The following is a 16,198-nucleotide window of genomic DNA, read 5'->3' on the forward strand; positions in this document are numbered from 1 at the left end:
TTTATTGTTTTCTGGAGGTGGGGGGGAATCCTAAAAAATACAATCAGTGGAAGTCTGTCCTTTTTTGGATGTTGATAGGGAGTGTCTCAAGTCTTCCAGCTGCACAGTCTACGGCTTCATGGTGGTACAAAGGGATGTGTGCCTGCCTCTGGAGTGGGGAGCCCTGGACTCTGTTCTCAGCTGTGCTGACTCCTCTGTGATCATGAGGAGGCCATTGCATCTCTCTGGGCCTGAGTTTCTTTACTACAAGGGAAAAGTGGTGAAATGGATGACTGCTGAGGTTCCTGTAAGTCATTTTGAAAATCTGTGGAGTCTCCTTGAGAATATACTTAGGAAAAGCCCTCCTCTGCTTACCTCAGCTTGGAAAAATGCCAGTCTTACGAAGATTGTTTTATGCTTGTGAGTCTCTGTTTTCAGACATGACACACAAAATTCAAAATGAACTGGCACCAGCTACTATGTGTTCCTAGCCATTAGAAATCTAGGAATGACAATCTCTCAGTCTTGCCAAACTCTGGATGAGCTGTACAGAGTAAGTTCTGAGCCAGCCATGCTATCCTTGGTTTTTACTTTTATAGGACCCACCAAATATTTATGGGCTTCCCAAGAAAGTGCAGTCAGCAATTTTGGGGTGGGTAATCTATATATAACAATTGCTCTTAAACATGATTTGTTTCCTCTCCTGGTTTGTAAAGAGGATTTTTTGAAAGGAGAAAAGTTTTGTTTGAATTTTCTCAGAACCACCAAAATTCTTTAAATTGAATCTTTGGCAAATGTTTTCCCCTAGAGTTATCTGTCTTGGCTGGCCTGGCCAGATCTTTTCCCTCTTTCTCAGAGAGAGTTTAAACTTCCATCGATTTATTCCTTACCACATTTGGCTTGGTGAAAGGCTGACAGGAGGGCGATACTATCCTCAGACTGCTACTTCCTCTGGAGATTAAGTCTCTAGGACTTGTCCTGTCCATTTTCTAAGAGCCAGCCCCCACTTCTCCATCCCTGCCACTTTGTCTTCAGGTATGAGTACATTATTCTGGAAGCTAGGCAAAGAGTGAGGAATGGGGGATTGAGGAAACAGAAGCAAGGTTTAAAAGGTAAAGAAGGTCTCAGGAGTTTTTAGAGTGACCAAGATTCAAAACCAGAGGAAGAAGCTAGGCCAATGTATACCCCAAAGCCAGATTCAGGACAACAGGGGCCAGGAATTAGGAAGGTAGATAAGATGAAGTGGTGAAAGGTCAGTCAAGGAAGGCAATAAAAGATTCACTCAGCATCCAGAGCGTCTCCAAAAGTTGAAGGAGCAGGAGGAGAGGGAAGACATGTAAACTTCAGCTACAGCAATATTTAGTGACTGAGCGATACCTTATTAGCCCTGTCTCTTGCATGTGCTAGTGACAACTCCCAGGCAGGAGGAGCCTGGGACTAATTAGTGTAGCTCAGTGAGAACATCTGATTAAGAGAGTTCTTGATGTCATCAGCTACTGTCCTTGTACTTCTCTCCAGATCAAGTCCTCTCCATTCAGTGAGGCTGAAAGAATTCAGGCCTATTCCCTAAGGCGGGGTTTCACTTTGAAGGTTCAAAATATCTGAGTACAATTCCCCATAGAACATTATCCAGTAGCCCAAGGGTCTTTGTATATGTAATTTACCCCCATTCAGTTCATGAGAACATGCTGTGTATATATATCTTTCTCTGTTTCTTGCCCAATGCCACATCTCTGTGTTCTTGAGTCCTTGGGCTGGACTCATTTCAATGGTGAGCCAAATGCTCTTTCTGGCTACAAATAAAACAGATTGTAAATGGAAGAAGGCTATTTATCTCTGCACTTTTATCCTGTAACCAAGGGAGGCCCTTACTGTTTTCTGACCCAAAATTTCTACCACTTACCTTTTCTTCCTTCTCAAGCTTGAAAGGTTTGAAGCCATGTATCTCTCTATGGTGCTCAAGAGCATCAGACTTATCTGTGACTTGGCTCAGCACTGCAGGCTTCATAACCTTGATCTGCAATTGGATTTTTCAGAGAATTTCTTATTAGCATCGATGGAGCCCAATTAAGCTTCTCTCTAGTATTTGTCTTCCCCCCTTCACTTATGGATGTAACATCTCCTTTAGCTGCTTCCAAATTGGACCATGTATCCTCCAGGCTGAAGATGAAAGCATCTAGACTTATACATTATTCTTAAACATCCAGTTAAAGTTTGCATTTTATAAGTGGTTTCTTTAAGTGTAATGTGAGAAATGTCACTCTTCAGTGATTGTTGGATTGTATCTGTTTGAGTCCAACTCTGCTTCTACTGGTATCCTTGTAATCTTCCTTATCTTCTGCTTTTAGAGATTTTCATCATATAAAAGACAGGGTTGTGTAGTGCAGAGGTCCCCAAATTCTCTATTCACATTCTCTTAACATCTTAATAATTTTTCCAAGGCACCTTTAGGCCAAACAAAATATTAGGTCTGCTGATTAAGTGGTTAAGTTCAAACAACTTAATAAGTATTTGTGTCCTCACAATCTAATAGCCAGTTGAAAAAACAATGCACATAAAATAGAAGAAAAGTATTTTTCTTATTATTTGATAAAATTGTATATATTTATGATGCATGACATATATTTAGAAATACATTGTAGAATGGCTAAGTAAAGCTAATTAACCCATGAATCACCTCACATCCTTATCATTAACTTTTGAGAACATTTAATCTATTCTCTTAGTAAGTTCAAGTATAGAATACGTTGTTCTTAACTATAACCATCATACTGTACAAGGAATCTTTTAAATTTATCCTATTGGCCAACTAAAATCTTATATCCTTTAACCAGCATCTCCCCAATACCCCTAAGAAAAGTATTTTTATTTTATTCTTTACTAGCCACAGTGACTTATTAATGAGATATATGTGCGTGTTGGACACTGCACAACTTTTCACATGTTGAAATTAGATTGGATATTTCTCCCTTTATTTCCTGTTCCACATTGATTTTGTGCCATGCTTGCTTTTTATTATAGCAACTGCCCCAAATCTAGTTTTGCAAAGATATGATGTCATTGAAAGGAATGAAGTACAATTTAATGTAGAAACAGAACTATATTGTGCTACTAGCTCCTAGGATGTCTGACAAGTCAAGCACTGATCCTTTTCCCTCAAAAATTTAAAGATACACTGTGACTGATCAAGCTAAGCTTGTGATTGAGGAAGCCACTAAACTGTGGTTCACTGACTGTACTCATATTTTATAATTTATATTTGTAGCCAACTTATGTAGAATGCCTGCTATGAATCAGGCATCATGCAGAGTGCTTTATATGTGGTAAATAATTTCATCCTGGTCCTAACCCATTTTACTGATAAGAAAACTGAGGTTAAATGGATTTCTTCAAATCCCACAGCATGTAAGTGACAGAGCCAAGTTTTGACATCAGGCAATGTGGTGCCAGAGTCCAAGCCAGGCTCCCAGGCTCCTTCGGGTGTTGTCCTGCTTTTATTCAGAATAATGGCACTAAGTGTGTCTTTACTTCCTAATTCCAAGTAAAGACCTTTTTTGTTTGGTTCTACAAGTATTTCCAGACAAGGATATTTCTTTTTAATTTGAAAGTTTCCTTCAAAATGAAATAATCTAATTTCCTAAATATATTTTCAAGATAGTATGTGTTTACATCTTTTTCATTATCCCCTGGCGCAGACATTTTTTAGACAAGTGGGCTGGGGTCTGAGGCTTATGAGTGTCCATTGTTCCAGGCTCCACCACTGCTGGCTGTGGACAGGTGATTAGTGGGCGGAGCTCAAAGGCCACTCAGCCAGTCCACTCCCTTCACACCTGGTGGCTGAAGACACCAGAGGAAACTGTTCTTTTGTATCAGGACTGCTCATTTTAAAGAAACACGCCATTTGTTTAGGACAACAGAAGAGCAGTTATTTTTGTTTTTTAGACCAGCTGCTCAGAGCAGGAGTGGTAGACAGCCCTATTGGCCTCACCTGGGAGCTTGTTAGATATGCAGAATCGCAGCCCCTCCCCCATGTGCTGAATCAGATTCTGCATATTAAAAAGAGCCTCTACTGCGCAAGCTCAAGGACCAGAGTTCAATCCTCGGTAGAGCCTCTGGCAATTCATTTGCACATTAAAAAACATTTTAAAGCCTCAGAGTTCTCTTGCCTTCTTATTTGTTTACTTCCACGGACAAAGGCCGTCATCCTTGGCCATTTAGGTTAAATATTCTGCCTTGGGCTTGTATGGTCTTTAGAAGACAGCTAAAAACTTCTTTGGGTTTCAGATTTTCCTCTGTCAAATGAAGTTAGATTATCTCTGTGGTCTCTCCCAGTTCTATGGTTTTAGTAAAAATCCATAAGCAACAGAGCTTTGTAACAGTTTATTGCTTCTATTTAAAGCCACCTTTGGGTATTCACACATTTTTATCCCTGACTACTTCATTTTACTATGAACTACTAAAACTCAGTCTTTCCCAGAATGTGTCTTATGACTGCTTGCGTCAAAATCACTTGGGGACATTACTAAAATGCAGATTTCCAGGTCCCAGCCCAGTCTTCCTGAATCGGATGGAGTCTCTGGGGGGTAGGTCCTAGAAATCTACATCTTTAACCCCTGTGTTGGAGTGTAGGAATTAACACTTTCATGCTGTTTTCCACATACAAAGGTCTCTATTGGTTCTCTTCCTGGTTACTTTCTCTTGTTTTATAACATCACATACTTCCTTCCTGCCTTTGTAAAATTGAAGCACAACAGAAGAAAGAAGCACCCCCAAGAAAAGGTGCTGTACAATGACATCTGAGAAAGGGAGCTAATTTGGAGAGAAGAAACACTGGGTTTGTGGTAACAGCATGTGATTCGAATTCAGGTGTCTAGAAAACATTTGAGTCTGTGGAATGGAAGTATACATTATGGAAAATAGGGATGAAATACGGATTTGGGGGTGCCTGACATAGGATTGGGAACCCAGCCACCTCAGGCCTGGAGGGATGTAAAGGAAAAGAACAAGTTACATTTAAGTGTAAGAAGATGTGTTCTGGGAGTGGGAGTGTGTGAGGAATGTGGCAAGAGAGCTGCAGAAGATTTAGGGATTCACCTTTGAGGACTGTTCAGAGTTAGAGGGCAGGAGAAAAAGGGGAATCAGTGAGACATCTCAGGACAGCTTGTGAGGCAGAGGGACAACCAGGACAGCTTTTCTGGGAAGAGAAAGGCATGGATGTGGCCAGTAGACAGATGCAGTTGGAGTAGTCTGTCATCTTCTGAAGGACTTGGACACTGGGAATGAGGACTCAGTGTCTTTAGTGGGCCATGAAGACAATTTCTCTGTGATTTAAGAGGTCAGTGGGCAGTGAAGCAGAGGGAGGAAAGTGCTGTACCTGTGACTGAAAGAGGGTCCTACTGGCACTTTGGAAGGTTAGGGGAACCACTGGGTTGCTTTGAGGGCCTGGCTTCCTCAATGGGGCATGGGTATTTGTCCTCCAAGCCTGCACTGTGTGTACACGGTAGTGCCTGTGAAGTTGCCAGCTCCAGAGGAAGTGATGTGGGTGCAACAGGGGAAAATGGTTGGTAAAAACACAAACATTCTTGGCCAATTGGCAAACATTTGGAGCAGCAAGCTGGAGGCAAACAGATGTCAGTATTTAACAAGATGTTAGGACTTTTTGGAAGCAAGAAAGCCCTTCTTCAGCCCACTTCCAGGAGGGGTTGGTAATTTTCTACCTCATTTGAACTCTGTCAGCTACTTAACATAATTCAAACACACTGTAGCTGTACTTGGCAGATGGTCAACTTCTCCAGGAAGCTTGGACCATGGACACCATCAGGCCAATTCAACAAGCATTTCTCAAGGGTATGCCATATGTGTGCCCCATCTTTGGTTAGTGAATATCAAAAAGGGCTGGGTTGTCTCTTCAGGAGGTATGGTATAAAGGGACTGATGTACAAAACTCAAGTGAAAGGCAGTCTCATGTTCTCTATATGCATAGGAACAAGGTTGTGTGTTGTTTTCCAGTTAATGTAGTTTTCAAGTGAGCTATTGAGAAGCAATTGGGAGCTTTTGTTTTGTTTTGTTTTGTTTTTGAGACAGGGTCTCCCATGTAGTCCAGGGAGCCCTTGAGCTCACTATGTAGCCCAGGCTAGCTGCAAACTAGTGGTAATTCTCCTGCCTCAGCCTCCAGAGTGCTGGGATTACAGGCATGTGCCACCATCTCCGCCTATTGGGAGATTTCTTTTTTTTTTTTGGCTTGTTAAGTGATTAAAGGCAATTTTATTATGGCAGCATGTACTTATTTTATTCTAAAAGAATAAAATGCACGAGAGGAAAAGCTTTTATTTTTCTTTGCAATTTGTAAAACTGAGTTATTTTGTTGATGTAAAATACCAGTAACTCACTCAAGGACCATGGCACCTTCTGAAAATGCCATATACTACATCTTATGTGTGTCAAAGCTATATCTCCTATGGACTTGCCTGGAGTAGCACTGCAGCACTGAGCAATTGTTTCGATGGCCTTCCTGGTCAGCACTGGCTGGGCTAGGAGCCCTGGAGCAAGGTGACACAGCTAGGGAGGAGGGGCTTTGTAGTTCCAGGCAAAATGCCTGTGTGCTCTCTGGCACAGTTTGTGTATGATCCCTAGCCTTATCTTCCTTCCTCCTAAAGGGCTAATTTGGCCTGCCTGGTTGAGAATGTGTCCATTATCTATTGAGTCATGGGAAAGATTGCTTTGGTTATGTGTAAACTGAGAGAAGGCTGCAGAAGGTATAGGTGGAGAGGTAACCAGGCAGCTGGCTGCCAGCATCTATGTGAAGGTCACACCAGCTTCATTGTACACTTTGAAGACTTTCTCAATGGCATTGATATAGGCAGCCATCCTCAGGTCCAAGCCCAGGTTATACTTCATGGCTGTGCATGTGATTTGCCTGGCAGAATGCTCCATCATGTAGGCTAAGCCGGAGTGGATGATGTCTTTCTCTGATGCCCCGATATCCTGTACTGGAACTCTGCTGTTGGGATGATAGGAATTGTCCCGCCATGCTTCCCAAATTTTCTTTCTAAGCTTTCTTGAACAGACATCAGCAAGTGGTAGTTAGAATCCCTTTCATATTTGAAGGTCAATCGGCCATAGCTGACATGATTTAGATTCTTCAGCCACTCAAAGTAAGATACTGTCACTCCTCCAGCATTCAAATAGAGATCTGGAATAACCATGATGTTCCTCTCCAGGAAAATCTTATCAGCTTCTGGAGTAGTGGGTCCATTGGCACCTTCAGTAATGACCTTGGCTTTGACTCTGGGTGCGTTGGATTTGGTCAATTGCTTCTTACTGGCAGCAGGGATCAGGATGTCGCAGTTAGCCTCCAAGATGCTTCCTTCATACATCCTTGCCTTAGGGAAGCCCAGAATTGATCCATGTTGCAACTTGAAATCTTCCAGTTCTTTTGGGTCAATACCATCTGGATTAATATACTCCCATCAGACTCCCCAACACCAACACATTTAGCACCAAAACGATGTAAATATCTCACAGAGTGCAGGCCCACATTACCAAAGCCCTGAACAACAAATATTTTATCTCCGAGGCCGGGTATCATTCCTAAAATGTTCATGTAAGATGCTTCATTGATGAAGTTCTCAATCCCATGGAAAACCCCTAGGCCGGTTTCGGAGATCCGCCCATGGATGCCTCCTTGACTGATGGGCTTCCTGGTAACACAGGCATACGCATTAATGTCATAGTGCCCTATGGTGCTGGCATAGGTGTCCGCGACCCAGGACATCTCCCGCTTGCCTGTGCTCATGTCAGGGGCAGGCACGTCAATGCCAGGACTGATAAAACCCTTCTTTGCTAGCTCTCCATGGTGAACCTTCTTGTGATATTTTCCAGTTCATTGTTTCGTCCACACTCACATTGGTACTATGCCGGATGCCTCCCTTGCACGGTGTGAGGTGCTGGCTGTGAGGGGCACGGTACCGCTGGATGACCTCCCAGGAAACGTCATCACGCAGGATGGGGAAGGAGACGCTCAGCACGTGGTTGCGGGGCTTGATGATGCTCAGGGTGCCACGCATTCGGTTGCGCTTCTGCTCCTCGCTCTTGCGGGTGCGCAGGTCCTCCACAAGCTTGTCCTCCACGATGCTGGCGCCGGGATTGAAGAAGCCCTCCACCATCTTGAAGAAGTTGGGGTCGTCCTCGAGCTAGCTGGCCTCATCGCTGTAGCTGCGGCAGGCGGGCGTCCCGAGCTCTGGCGGTGGGCTGGTGAGGGGAGGCGCGGGCCCAGCAGCCGAACAGAGCGGCCTTGTCAGTGGCTGAGGCCAGCGCGGAGGACCCAGCGCTGGGCAGGAGCAGCGCCTCGCCCAGGCAGCGGTACATGGCGGCAGCAGAAGCGAGCGGGGCTGAGGCGAGGAGTGGGAGATTTCTTTTTTAAAGAAAGGAAAAATATACATTTATTGTAGTGGCATTACCAAGAGACACAGAAGGTCATTTTGGAACAAATACTAGAATTCAGTTTATTTGGACCAACATTTATTAAATGACAATGTTTGATAGGCCCTGAGTTAAGGATGGAGGGTATAGAGACAAATAAGACGTGCAAGGAGCTCAGAGACTAGTGGTGGAGACAACCACGGAAACAGATAATTACAGCTCATCCTGGCACATCCTGCAATTGGGCCATCACTGGATGCTAAGAAAGCATAGAAGGGGGGACAAACTCAGGAGATGATTTTGATTAAGCCTTAAAGAACAAGTAGGAGTTTAAACTGCTGAGAGACTGTTTTTTCTTTTTAATCAGTAGGTGGGATGATATGATTCCTCTCTGACAGCCTTTGGAAGCAGGACATGTGGTTTTGGTGTTAGGGGTACGTTTGGGACTTTTAGCTCCTGAATAAGTAGGCAGAGCAGACTCAGTAATGCCTTCTCCTCTGTACTTTTTTTCCCTCTACTTCTCTCTTCATTGACTTCCACCATCACAGAGATCTGAAGCAGAAAGGAAAACAATAGTTATGATGATTCCGTTCCCTTACTAACTCCTCACTGCACATACTGGGTGGATAGAAGATATAAAGGTTTTTCAGATATTGCCCCATGACAACATCTGGCCAGTGTAGGAGCTAATTGGTTGGGCTCTGAGGAAAAAACAGGATGTATACACAGGGATTGCTTTTTGGTTTGGGGTCTACGAGAACACTTGGCTGTCTGCATTGGGGAATGACCTAGCCTTGTTTTTCTTTTCCAACCAATAATATTTGAGCTATATACACTTTGTTTCCAGAACAAGAATGTAAGGAAAAAAACATGAAGCAAATTTTGACAATTTCCTTCCCTCTTGGTGAGACTACTCATGCCAGGACAACCCCAACCCTCTTGATAGGAGCTCCCCTGCCCTACTTCCTTGAGTTTCTCATAGACATAAACAGTGCTATGTCTTGTGTATGTTGTTTATTATGCCTCTCTCATGCTCATGGGTGCAGAAGGGCAGTAGTTAAATTGGAAGAGTAGATCTTTCCCACTCAGTAAAAACTGGTTTTCATTAGGTTTATACAGGAGCTGAAGGATACAGAAATGGAATAAGGGTGAAGGTTCCTCATTGAAGACTGTTTAAGAAGGAGAAGCACAACAAAGAGCATATAACATAGTGATGACAAGTGTGGGTACTAATGTGGCTGCAGCAGCAGCATATGAACAAAACCAGAAACAATGTGAGGAAGATCAGCATGGACTTGTGCAAGGAGGATATATGCAAATTTATAGAGGGCTTTATTCAATTTAGGGAAACTTGAATATAGCCTGGTTAGTAAGTGATGTTAAGGACTTACTATTAATTTTGTTAGTTGTGATAATGGTAGTACAACCAAGAAAAATGCCTTCATATGTAAGACATGCACACTGTAGTATTAGTAGGTGAAATCTCATGATATCTGTAATTCACTTCAAAATATTTCAGCAAAAGTGATGAAGCAAATATTGATCAAGCTAATAGATTATGCATCTGTCTGGACTAGTTATAGAATTCTTTCTACTTTTCTGCATGATTAAAACATTTCATTGTAAATTAAAAAAACAAAAACAAAAAAGAGTGCTAGCTCTGGAGCCAGACTGCATAAATCCAAATCCTGGCATGTGGTCTTAATCTCTGTGCTCCATTTTCTCTTTAAAATGGAATAGCATGATAAAAGGTTTCTACAGCATAGGGTTGTGAAGATTGAATTTATAATACACAGGGTGCTTAGACTAGTGACTGTTTTACTGTTATTACCATATTTAATAAAAAGCAACCATGCTAAAAAGTTAGGATGTCAAGCTTAGACTGGGGCTGAGAGAGAATATTACTTCTCTGGAAGCCAGACAGAGGCACCTAACTTGGGTCACATTCTAATTTATAGAGAGTTCTGGGGAGCAGCAGTAGAGCCAGGCTTCATGCAAACCCAGATTCTTCTTTTTTTTTTTTTTTGGTACCGGGGATCGAACGTGGGTCTTTGTGCTTGCATAGCAGGCAGCGAAACCACTGAGCTAAATCCCCTTGATGACACCTCATCCTTGGGAGGATGGCCTGGGTGTTATCGGAGAGGAGGCTTATATCCAAAAACAAATGTTGAATCACCAGCTTAGGTGGTAGAGTGTATTAGATAATGACATGGATGTTGTGTTGCTCATGTATCTGTGGAACTAGGGTATATAGCCATTGTGATGCTTTTCTTCTGAACAGGGAATTTTGTATGTAGGCATGGAGGATGCTACAAAGAGATAACTCAGCTTGTGTCTGGAAATTCTGCTATCCTAGAGAAAGTCCTGAGTGTTTAGAGTTGGATAGTACAAAGATTTTCAGGATTCACAGATGGGAGTAGGGAGAGAATGGGCTCATTAGATGTACTAGTCAGTGTCCCTGCAGGAAGCAGATGGCCCTCCCATGTTGAGTAACCCAGGAAGGTTTAATGAAGGGGCTTTTACAAAGGCATGGTCAGGGATTAGTAATGGGGGGGGGGGTCAGCTTCCCTAGACTCAAAGGAGTAAGGGAGTGGTTCCCAGAATGTGGAGGCAGAGTCCTTGTGGGACAGCTACTCAAAAGGAGCTGTGGTTTTGGGTTGAGGGACACAGGCCTTCAGGCCCCATAGGGAGGCTGTGGGTGGAGGGGAAATCCTGACTTTACCCTCCTTGCTTTCTTTGATACCTTGCCAGGGCCTTCTACAGGCTGAATCCAGAAAGGTGTCAGAGGGCAAGGGAGCCTTGGTCCCTATAGGCCAGCCTCCCAGCACAGGGCATGCTGGGAAAGGATGGAGGTATTCTAGAACAGGTGGCAAGTGAGGCAGAAGTAAACAGGAGTCATCTAGTCTACAAGGAAGCTTTGGTGGAAAAAAATATTTTTTCCCAACCTCTGTCTCATTTACTTCCCCATTTCTAATATGGGACCCAGATGATCACTGTCCTTTACACAGCTCCAGTAGCTTTACACAAATACCACTTCCTTTGGAGGATGTGTTAACCATTGCATGCAGGCTGAAAGAAGACTTTAAATCTCCACCTGGGAGATCCAGGAGGGGCCAGAAGGGACATTAGAGATAATTTAGCCTATCTGCATTATTCCTTCGGAGAAGAAAACTGAATTCCCAAGAGCCCAAGCTATTAGTCCACTGCCTCTTAGTGGCAGAGCCAGAAAGAGGACCTCATATCCTGCCACTCAGGAAAATGATCTCTCCTTGAGGCCTTAATCCTACTCTGTACTTTCTTTCTTAATCCTACTTTCTACTTTCTTTCTTTCTGCATTCCTTGACCTTGACTATTTCTGTCCTATGTCACCTGTCCTTGTTGTGATGGGAAGTTATCTTGATACCATGATGGCCTCTTAAATGTGCTTTACATAGAGTTGGCACCTTAACCAAAGATCATGGCTCACAGCCAAATTAGGATGCTCAGATCACATGGTTTCTTGACTCAATTTCAGACATACAGCAGAGAACCCAAAACATATAACAACAGCAACAATACCTCAAAAACATAAGAGGAAAGATGCAGGATAGGTTTGTGTACCTATGTTAAGGTGTGAGTGGTAGAAGGATCATATCCTTAACTTCTGTGCTATAATCAAGGATCATAGGTCCTGTCCATCATGGTCCCTACCATGTGGGCTTTTCCTCCTTATGGAAACCAGAATTGACAGTTGAGTGAAAGAGCACACAGGCATAAGGTGCACGTGACCAACAGATACTTGCTTTTTCAGAGATATCAGCTGTGGATTTTGCATGCATGGCTTGGATCAAAGACTCCTGAGGCCTGAATGGATGTCACAATGAGCAGGCATTGACCAACATGAATGTGAGGTGTATATGTCATACTTTCCGTCCTTCCTCACCTCTTTTTAGCACATACATGCTCTGCTTTGTGTGTGTGTGTGTGTGTGTGTGTGTGTGTGTGTGTGTGTACTTTTTTGGGGGGTACTGGGGACTGAACTTGGAACCTTGAGCTTGCGAAGCAGGTGGGGGAACCACTGAGCTAAATCCCTGGCCCATGTGTGTGTATACTTGATGCATCTCATGAGCTACTTGTGTACTTCTTGTCCGTACTTAGTTTTATCTACCTTCCTTCTATTTCTCTAGTTTTCCACGTAGAAGGGTTGGGTTTCCTTCAATAATACACACACATTACACCTTATATCTATCTTTTTTTTCTTTTGGTACCGGGGATCGAACTGAGGACCTTGTGCTTTTGAGGCAGGCAGTGGAACCACTGAGCTAAATCCCCGGCCCACCTTATATATATCTTAAGGCTGAATGTTTGCATTTGTACTTTTGTATCTCAGTTTCTGGGCTTTGGAGATTAAAAAATTGGGGGTCTATTTCTTTTCCTTCTGATGATTAAAAGATAGAGAGGCCTCAAGTGACTTTTCCCCACTGAAATTACCCTCATTTGCCCATCTTTGTGGGTCTCAGAATTAGATCATTACATTATCTCCACTAACTATGAGGCATGAAGACAAAGCTTAAAGGTGTCTAACTACTCTCCTCTTGTTGTACTCTTGGGATCTGTGCTGGTAGCTCAGCTGGTTAGCAGTGGCCAAACCATGGGTCTTACCCTGGTAGGGCCCAGTTATTGTTAAACAGAGAGAAAATGGCTCCTCTGTAGGCAGTGCCTTCTTTAGCCCTCAGTGGCTATTCTAAAAATCCCTTCTTCAAGAGTGCAGAACAACAAAATTTGGATGCTTTAACTTAGTCAGATCCCATTTCTTTTTTTGGGGGGGGGGTATCAGGGATCGAATTCGGGTCCTTGTGCTTGCGCAGCAGGCGGTGAAACCACTTGAAGGTCACCTAGAATTTGGGGCTAGGGCCATCAACTTCTGCCCGAATCTGTGTATGTTTGAATGGCCTTTGTCAGTCTCTCCCTGGTATAAACTGACTTTCCCCAGGTGGCAGCCTCCGTGACATTGTACCATATTGTTATACAGAAGTGTCCAGCTGTTTTGTGAAATTAGGACTAAAACCAAAAATTAATTGTTTGGTTCAGTGTCATCAGTTATAGCCACCAACACACTTATACTTCCAGTCCCTGGGAGTTGTTTTTACTGAGTGTGCTATAGATGAGATTCTACCTTTAGAGTTTTTAGCACTAGGCCTAACCCTAATATCTATGTTTAGTTCAGAGACACAAATATAAGGCAACTAGAGCAAAACATGCTTGCCTCCATCACAAACTGATGTCCAGATCCTACCATGCCAACTAGGGAGGTGATAGAGAAGCCTGGTGAATTTTAAGTGTTTATTAGATTACACCCTTTCCCCTACAGTTGAATAAACATTGACAGAAACATCTGGGTTGTATTGTTAAAAAAAAATTGTGGTGCTTGGGGAGGGTAGAGAAGAACTCTCCTTGTGTGGTAGTCTGAAGAAGCAACAGTGTGGCATTTCCACCTGATATGTGTAGCAGCATGACATGTGATGTGAAAGGGCCTCTGGGCCCTGGCAGTGCCTGTGTTGAGACCAGAAGCCAAGGGCATGAGTGGAACTCTGATCTCTTGTTTTGGTCTTTGAAAATGTGAAAGCATGGATAACAAGAACAATACTCATCAACAATCATACTATTTACTGAATATCTTCTTTCTACATGCTTGGTATCAGGTTGGACCTTTTTACAACTATCTTATTTAAGCTTTAAAATAAGCCATGTGGTCCCCATTTTTAAAGGGAACAGACACTCAGGGAAGCTAGTAACTTGTCTAAAATCACCCAGCTATTAAATGTTAGAGCTAGGATTTGAACCAATTAGTCTGTATGTCAGAGGAGAAAATGGCTCCTTCTCTTTCTTCTTATCTCTTTATCCTTCCATAGCCCACATTCTTTCTATCATGACACCTGGGGGACAAGAAATTCATGGTAATATAGTAGGAGGAGAAGGAAGAAATACTGAGGAAATGTAATTAAAATGTCTGAGAGACTGGGGTTGTCCCAGAAAGAAATGCATATGTCTCTCTGTGTAGTGCTGGAGAGAAATACTGCTGCTCTCTCTTCACTTGTAGCAGGAAACAGGGCATGCTTGAGGAAAACAGGAAGATTGGATTGGTAGGTATGTAGGACAAAAATAGGAAATCAAACTAGAGGTAAAGTGGTAGTAAAGTGAAGGAGTCTTTTATTGTGCAATGGGAGCCATTGAGTGTTTTTGAGTAAGGGAATGATATAATAGGACCGCGTTTAACAACGTTAATTTTTTAAGCAGTTTAAGGTGGATTGTGGTATGGAGTAGGGTACCTGCTGTATCATTTAGGTTTCACTAGAGGAACAAATTCAATATAAAAAGTATATATGATTATATAAAGGATTTACTAGGTAGGCTTATAATGGCTACTTGTGGAATTGGGGTGGAAGAATGCAAAATGGATATCTGCAAGCTGGAAGGATGAAGGATCCAGTCAAAGGTTGAAGCCTGGAGCTAGCTGCAGAGTCTGGTGCAAGTCTGTGTCCAAAAGCTGAAGGGTCTGCGTTTGAAGGCTGGAGTCTGCACTGGAGGCTGAAGGAACTGGAGACAAATGTCCAAAGGCAGTGGTGAAGAAAAGAAATCCTCTGAAAAAAAAAATGGAAGGCTTCCTTCTTCTTTCCCTTTGATTCTGTCCAGGTTACAAGCCTAGTGGTTAGTACCACCCATATCTAGGGCTGTCTTTCCTCTGCAGTTTTTGGCTTACATAGCAATCATCCACAAACACACCCAGAGCTTTCCTAATATGTTAGGTAACTCTTACTCAAGTCAAGTTGACATAGCATACAAATAATGATCTATGAAGAGATTCCACATATGATTGAAATTTGAGAGGAAGAAAGTGAAGTTTTCTTGGAGGAGCTGGGGAAAGGTTTGTAGGAAATATGACATTTGGCCTGAAAGGATGAATTTGGAGAGCCAAAGTGTCCCTGGAGAAGAGACTAGAGAGACTCTTGTCAGGCTGCTTTCAGATGAGCCAGATCAGCAGGCATGTATTTAGATGCACCTTGCTTCAAAAGGCAATGGCAGCAGCTTATTAAAAATATGCACTACAACATGGTAAAATAAGGAAATAAGAGGTGATACAATAGGGAGTGAGGAATAATTAAGGTAGGAGAAGTGAGATGAAGGTAGGAGGGATTTGATCCCTATTTTCTGGGAAAGCCTGCTCTCCAAAGCTTATGGGCAGAGACTACTATACAGGTAGCACGTGTGGTAGAAAGACAGTGACCATGATGAGGCAGTGGCAACAGACTTTAGCCCTGTGGATAGCAGCACAAATAGCTGGACAAGCTTTTGTGGAGAGCAGGGGTGAACAGGCAATGTAGCAATGAAGTGGTTAGAATCATACCTGTGGGTGCATGCATGCATGCATACGTTGTACGTGCATGTGTACCTCAGTACCATGAGAACTGCTGAGAAACTGCTTGAGGTCTCTGCTCTAAGCACCATGCTGTGATTATTGGTAAGTGGTTCAGAGTACATCCAGGCACATGATTCCTGGATCCTTGGACAACCTCCTAGAGCTCTCTTTACTGGCTTAAGAACAAATACCATGCTTGGTCTTGACTGTAGGACACTGCCTTCTGCTTGAATGTCCTTCCCTTCCCAGCCATTGTTTTTTCTCACACTCTATTCACATTGTGAGGCTTCAGCTTGTTCTACCTCAAGTACGCGCGAGGAATAAGTCTTCTGTGACCTCACTCTGTTTCTGTCTCTGATCTCCCAGAACACAATCCATAACTTGCCATTACAAACCTCCTTT

General features: G+C 43.0%; 1 protein-coding gene and 1 pseudogene across 5 annotated transcripts in view; one reads left to right on the forward strand and one right to left on the reverse strand.

Moving 5' to 3' along the window:
* Positions 1–16,198, forward strand: part of Kalrn (kalirin RhoGEF kinase) — a 698,268-nt gene that overhangs the window by 24,806 nt on the left and 657,264 nt on the right. The window lies entirely within an intron of this gene.
* LOC101702104 (glutamate dehydrogenase 1, mitochondrial-like) lies at positions 6,761–8,380 on the reverse strand (annotated as a pseudogene).

The sequence above is a fragment of the Heterocephalus glaber genome, unplaced genomic scaffold, assembly GCF_053883595.1.
Source record: "Heterocephalus glaber isolate CG9 unplaced genomic scaffold, H.glaber_assembly_v1.0 deba00000122, whole genome shotgun sequence".
NCBI lineage: Eukaryota > Metazoa > Chordata > Mammalia > Rodentia > Bathyergidae > Heterocephalus > Heterocephalus glaber.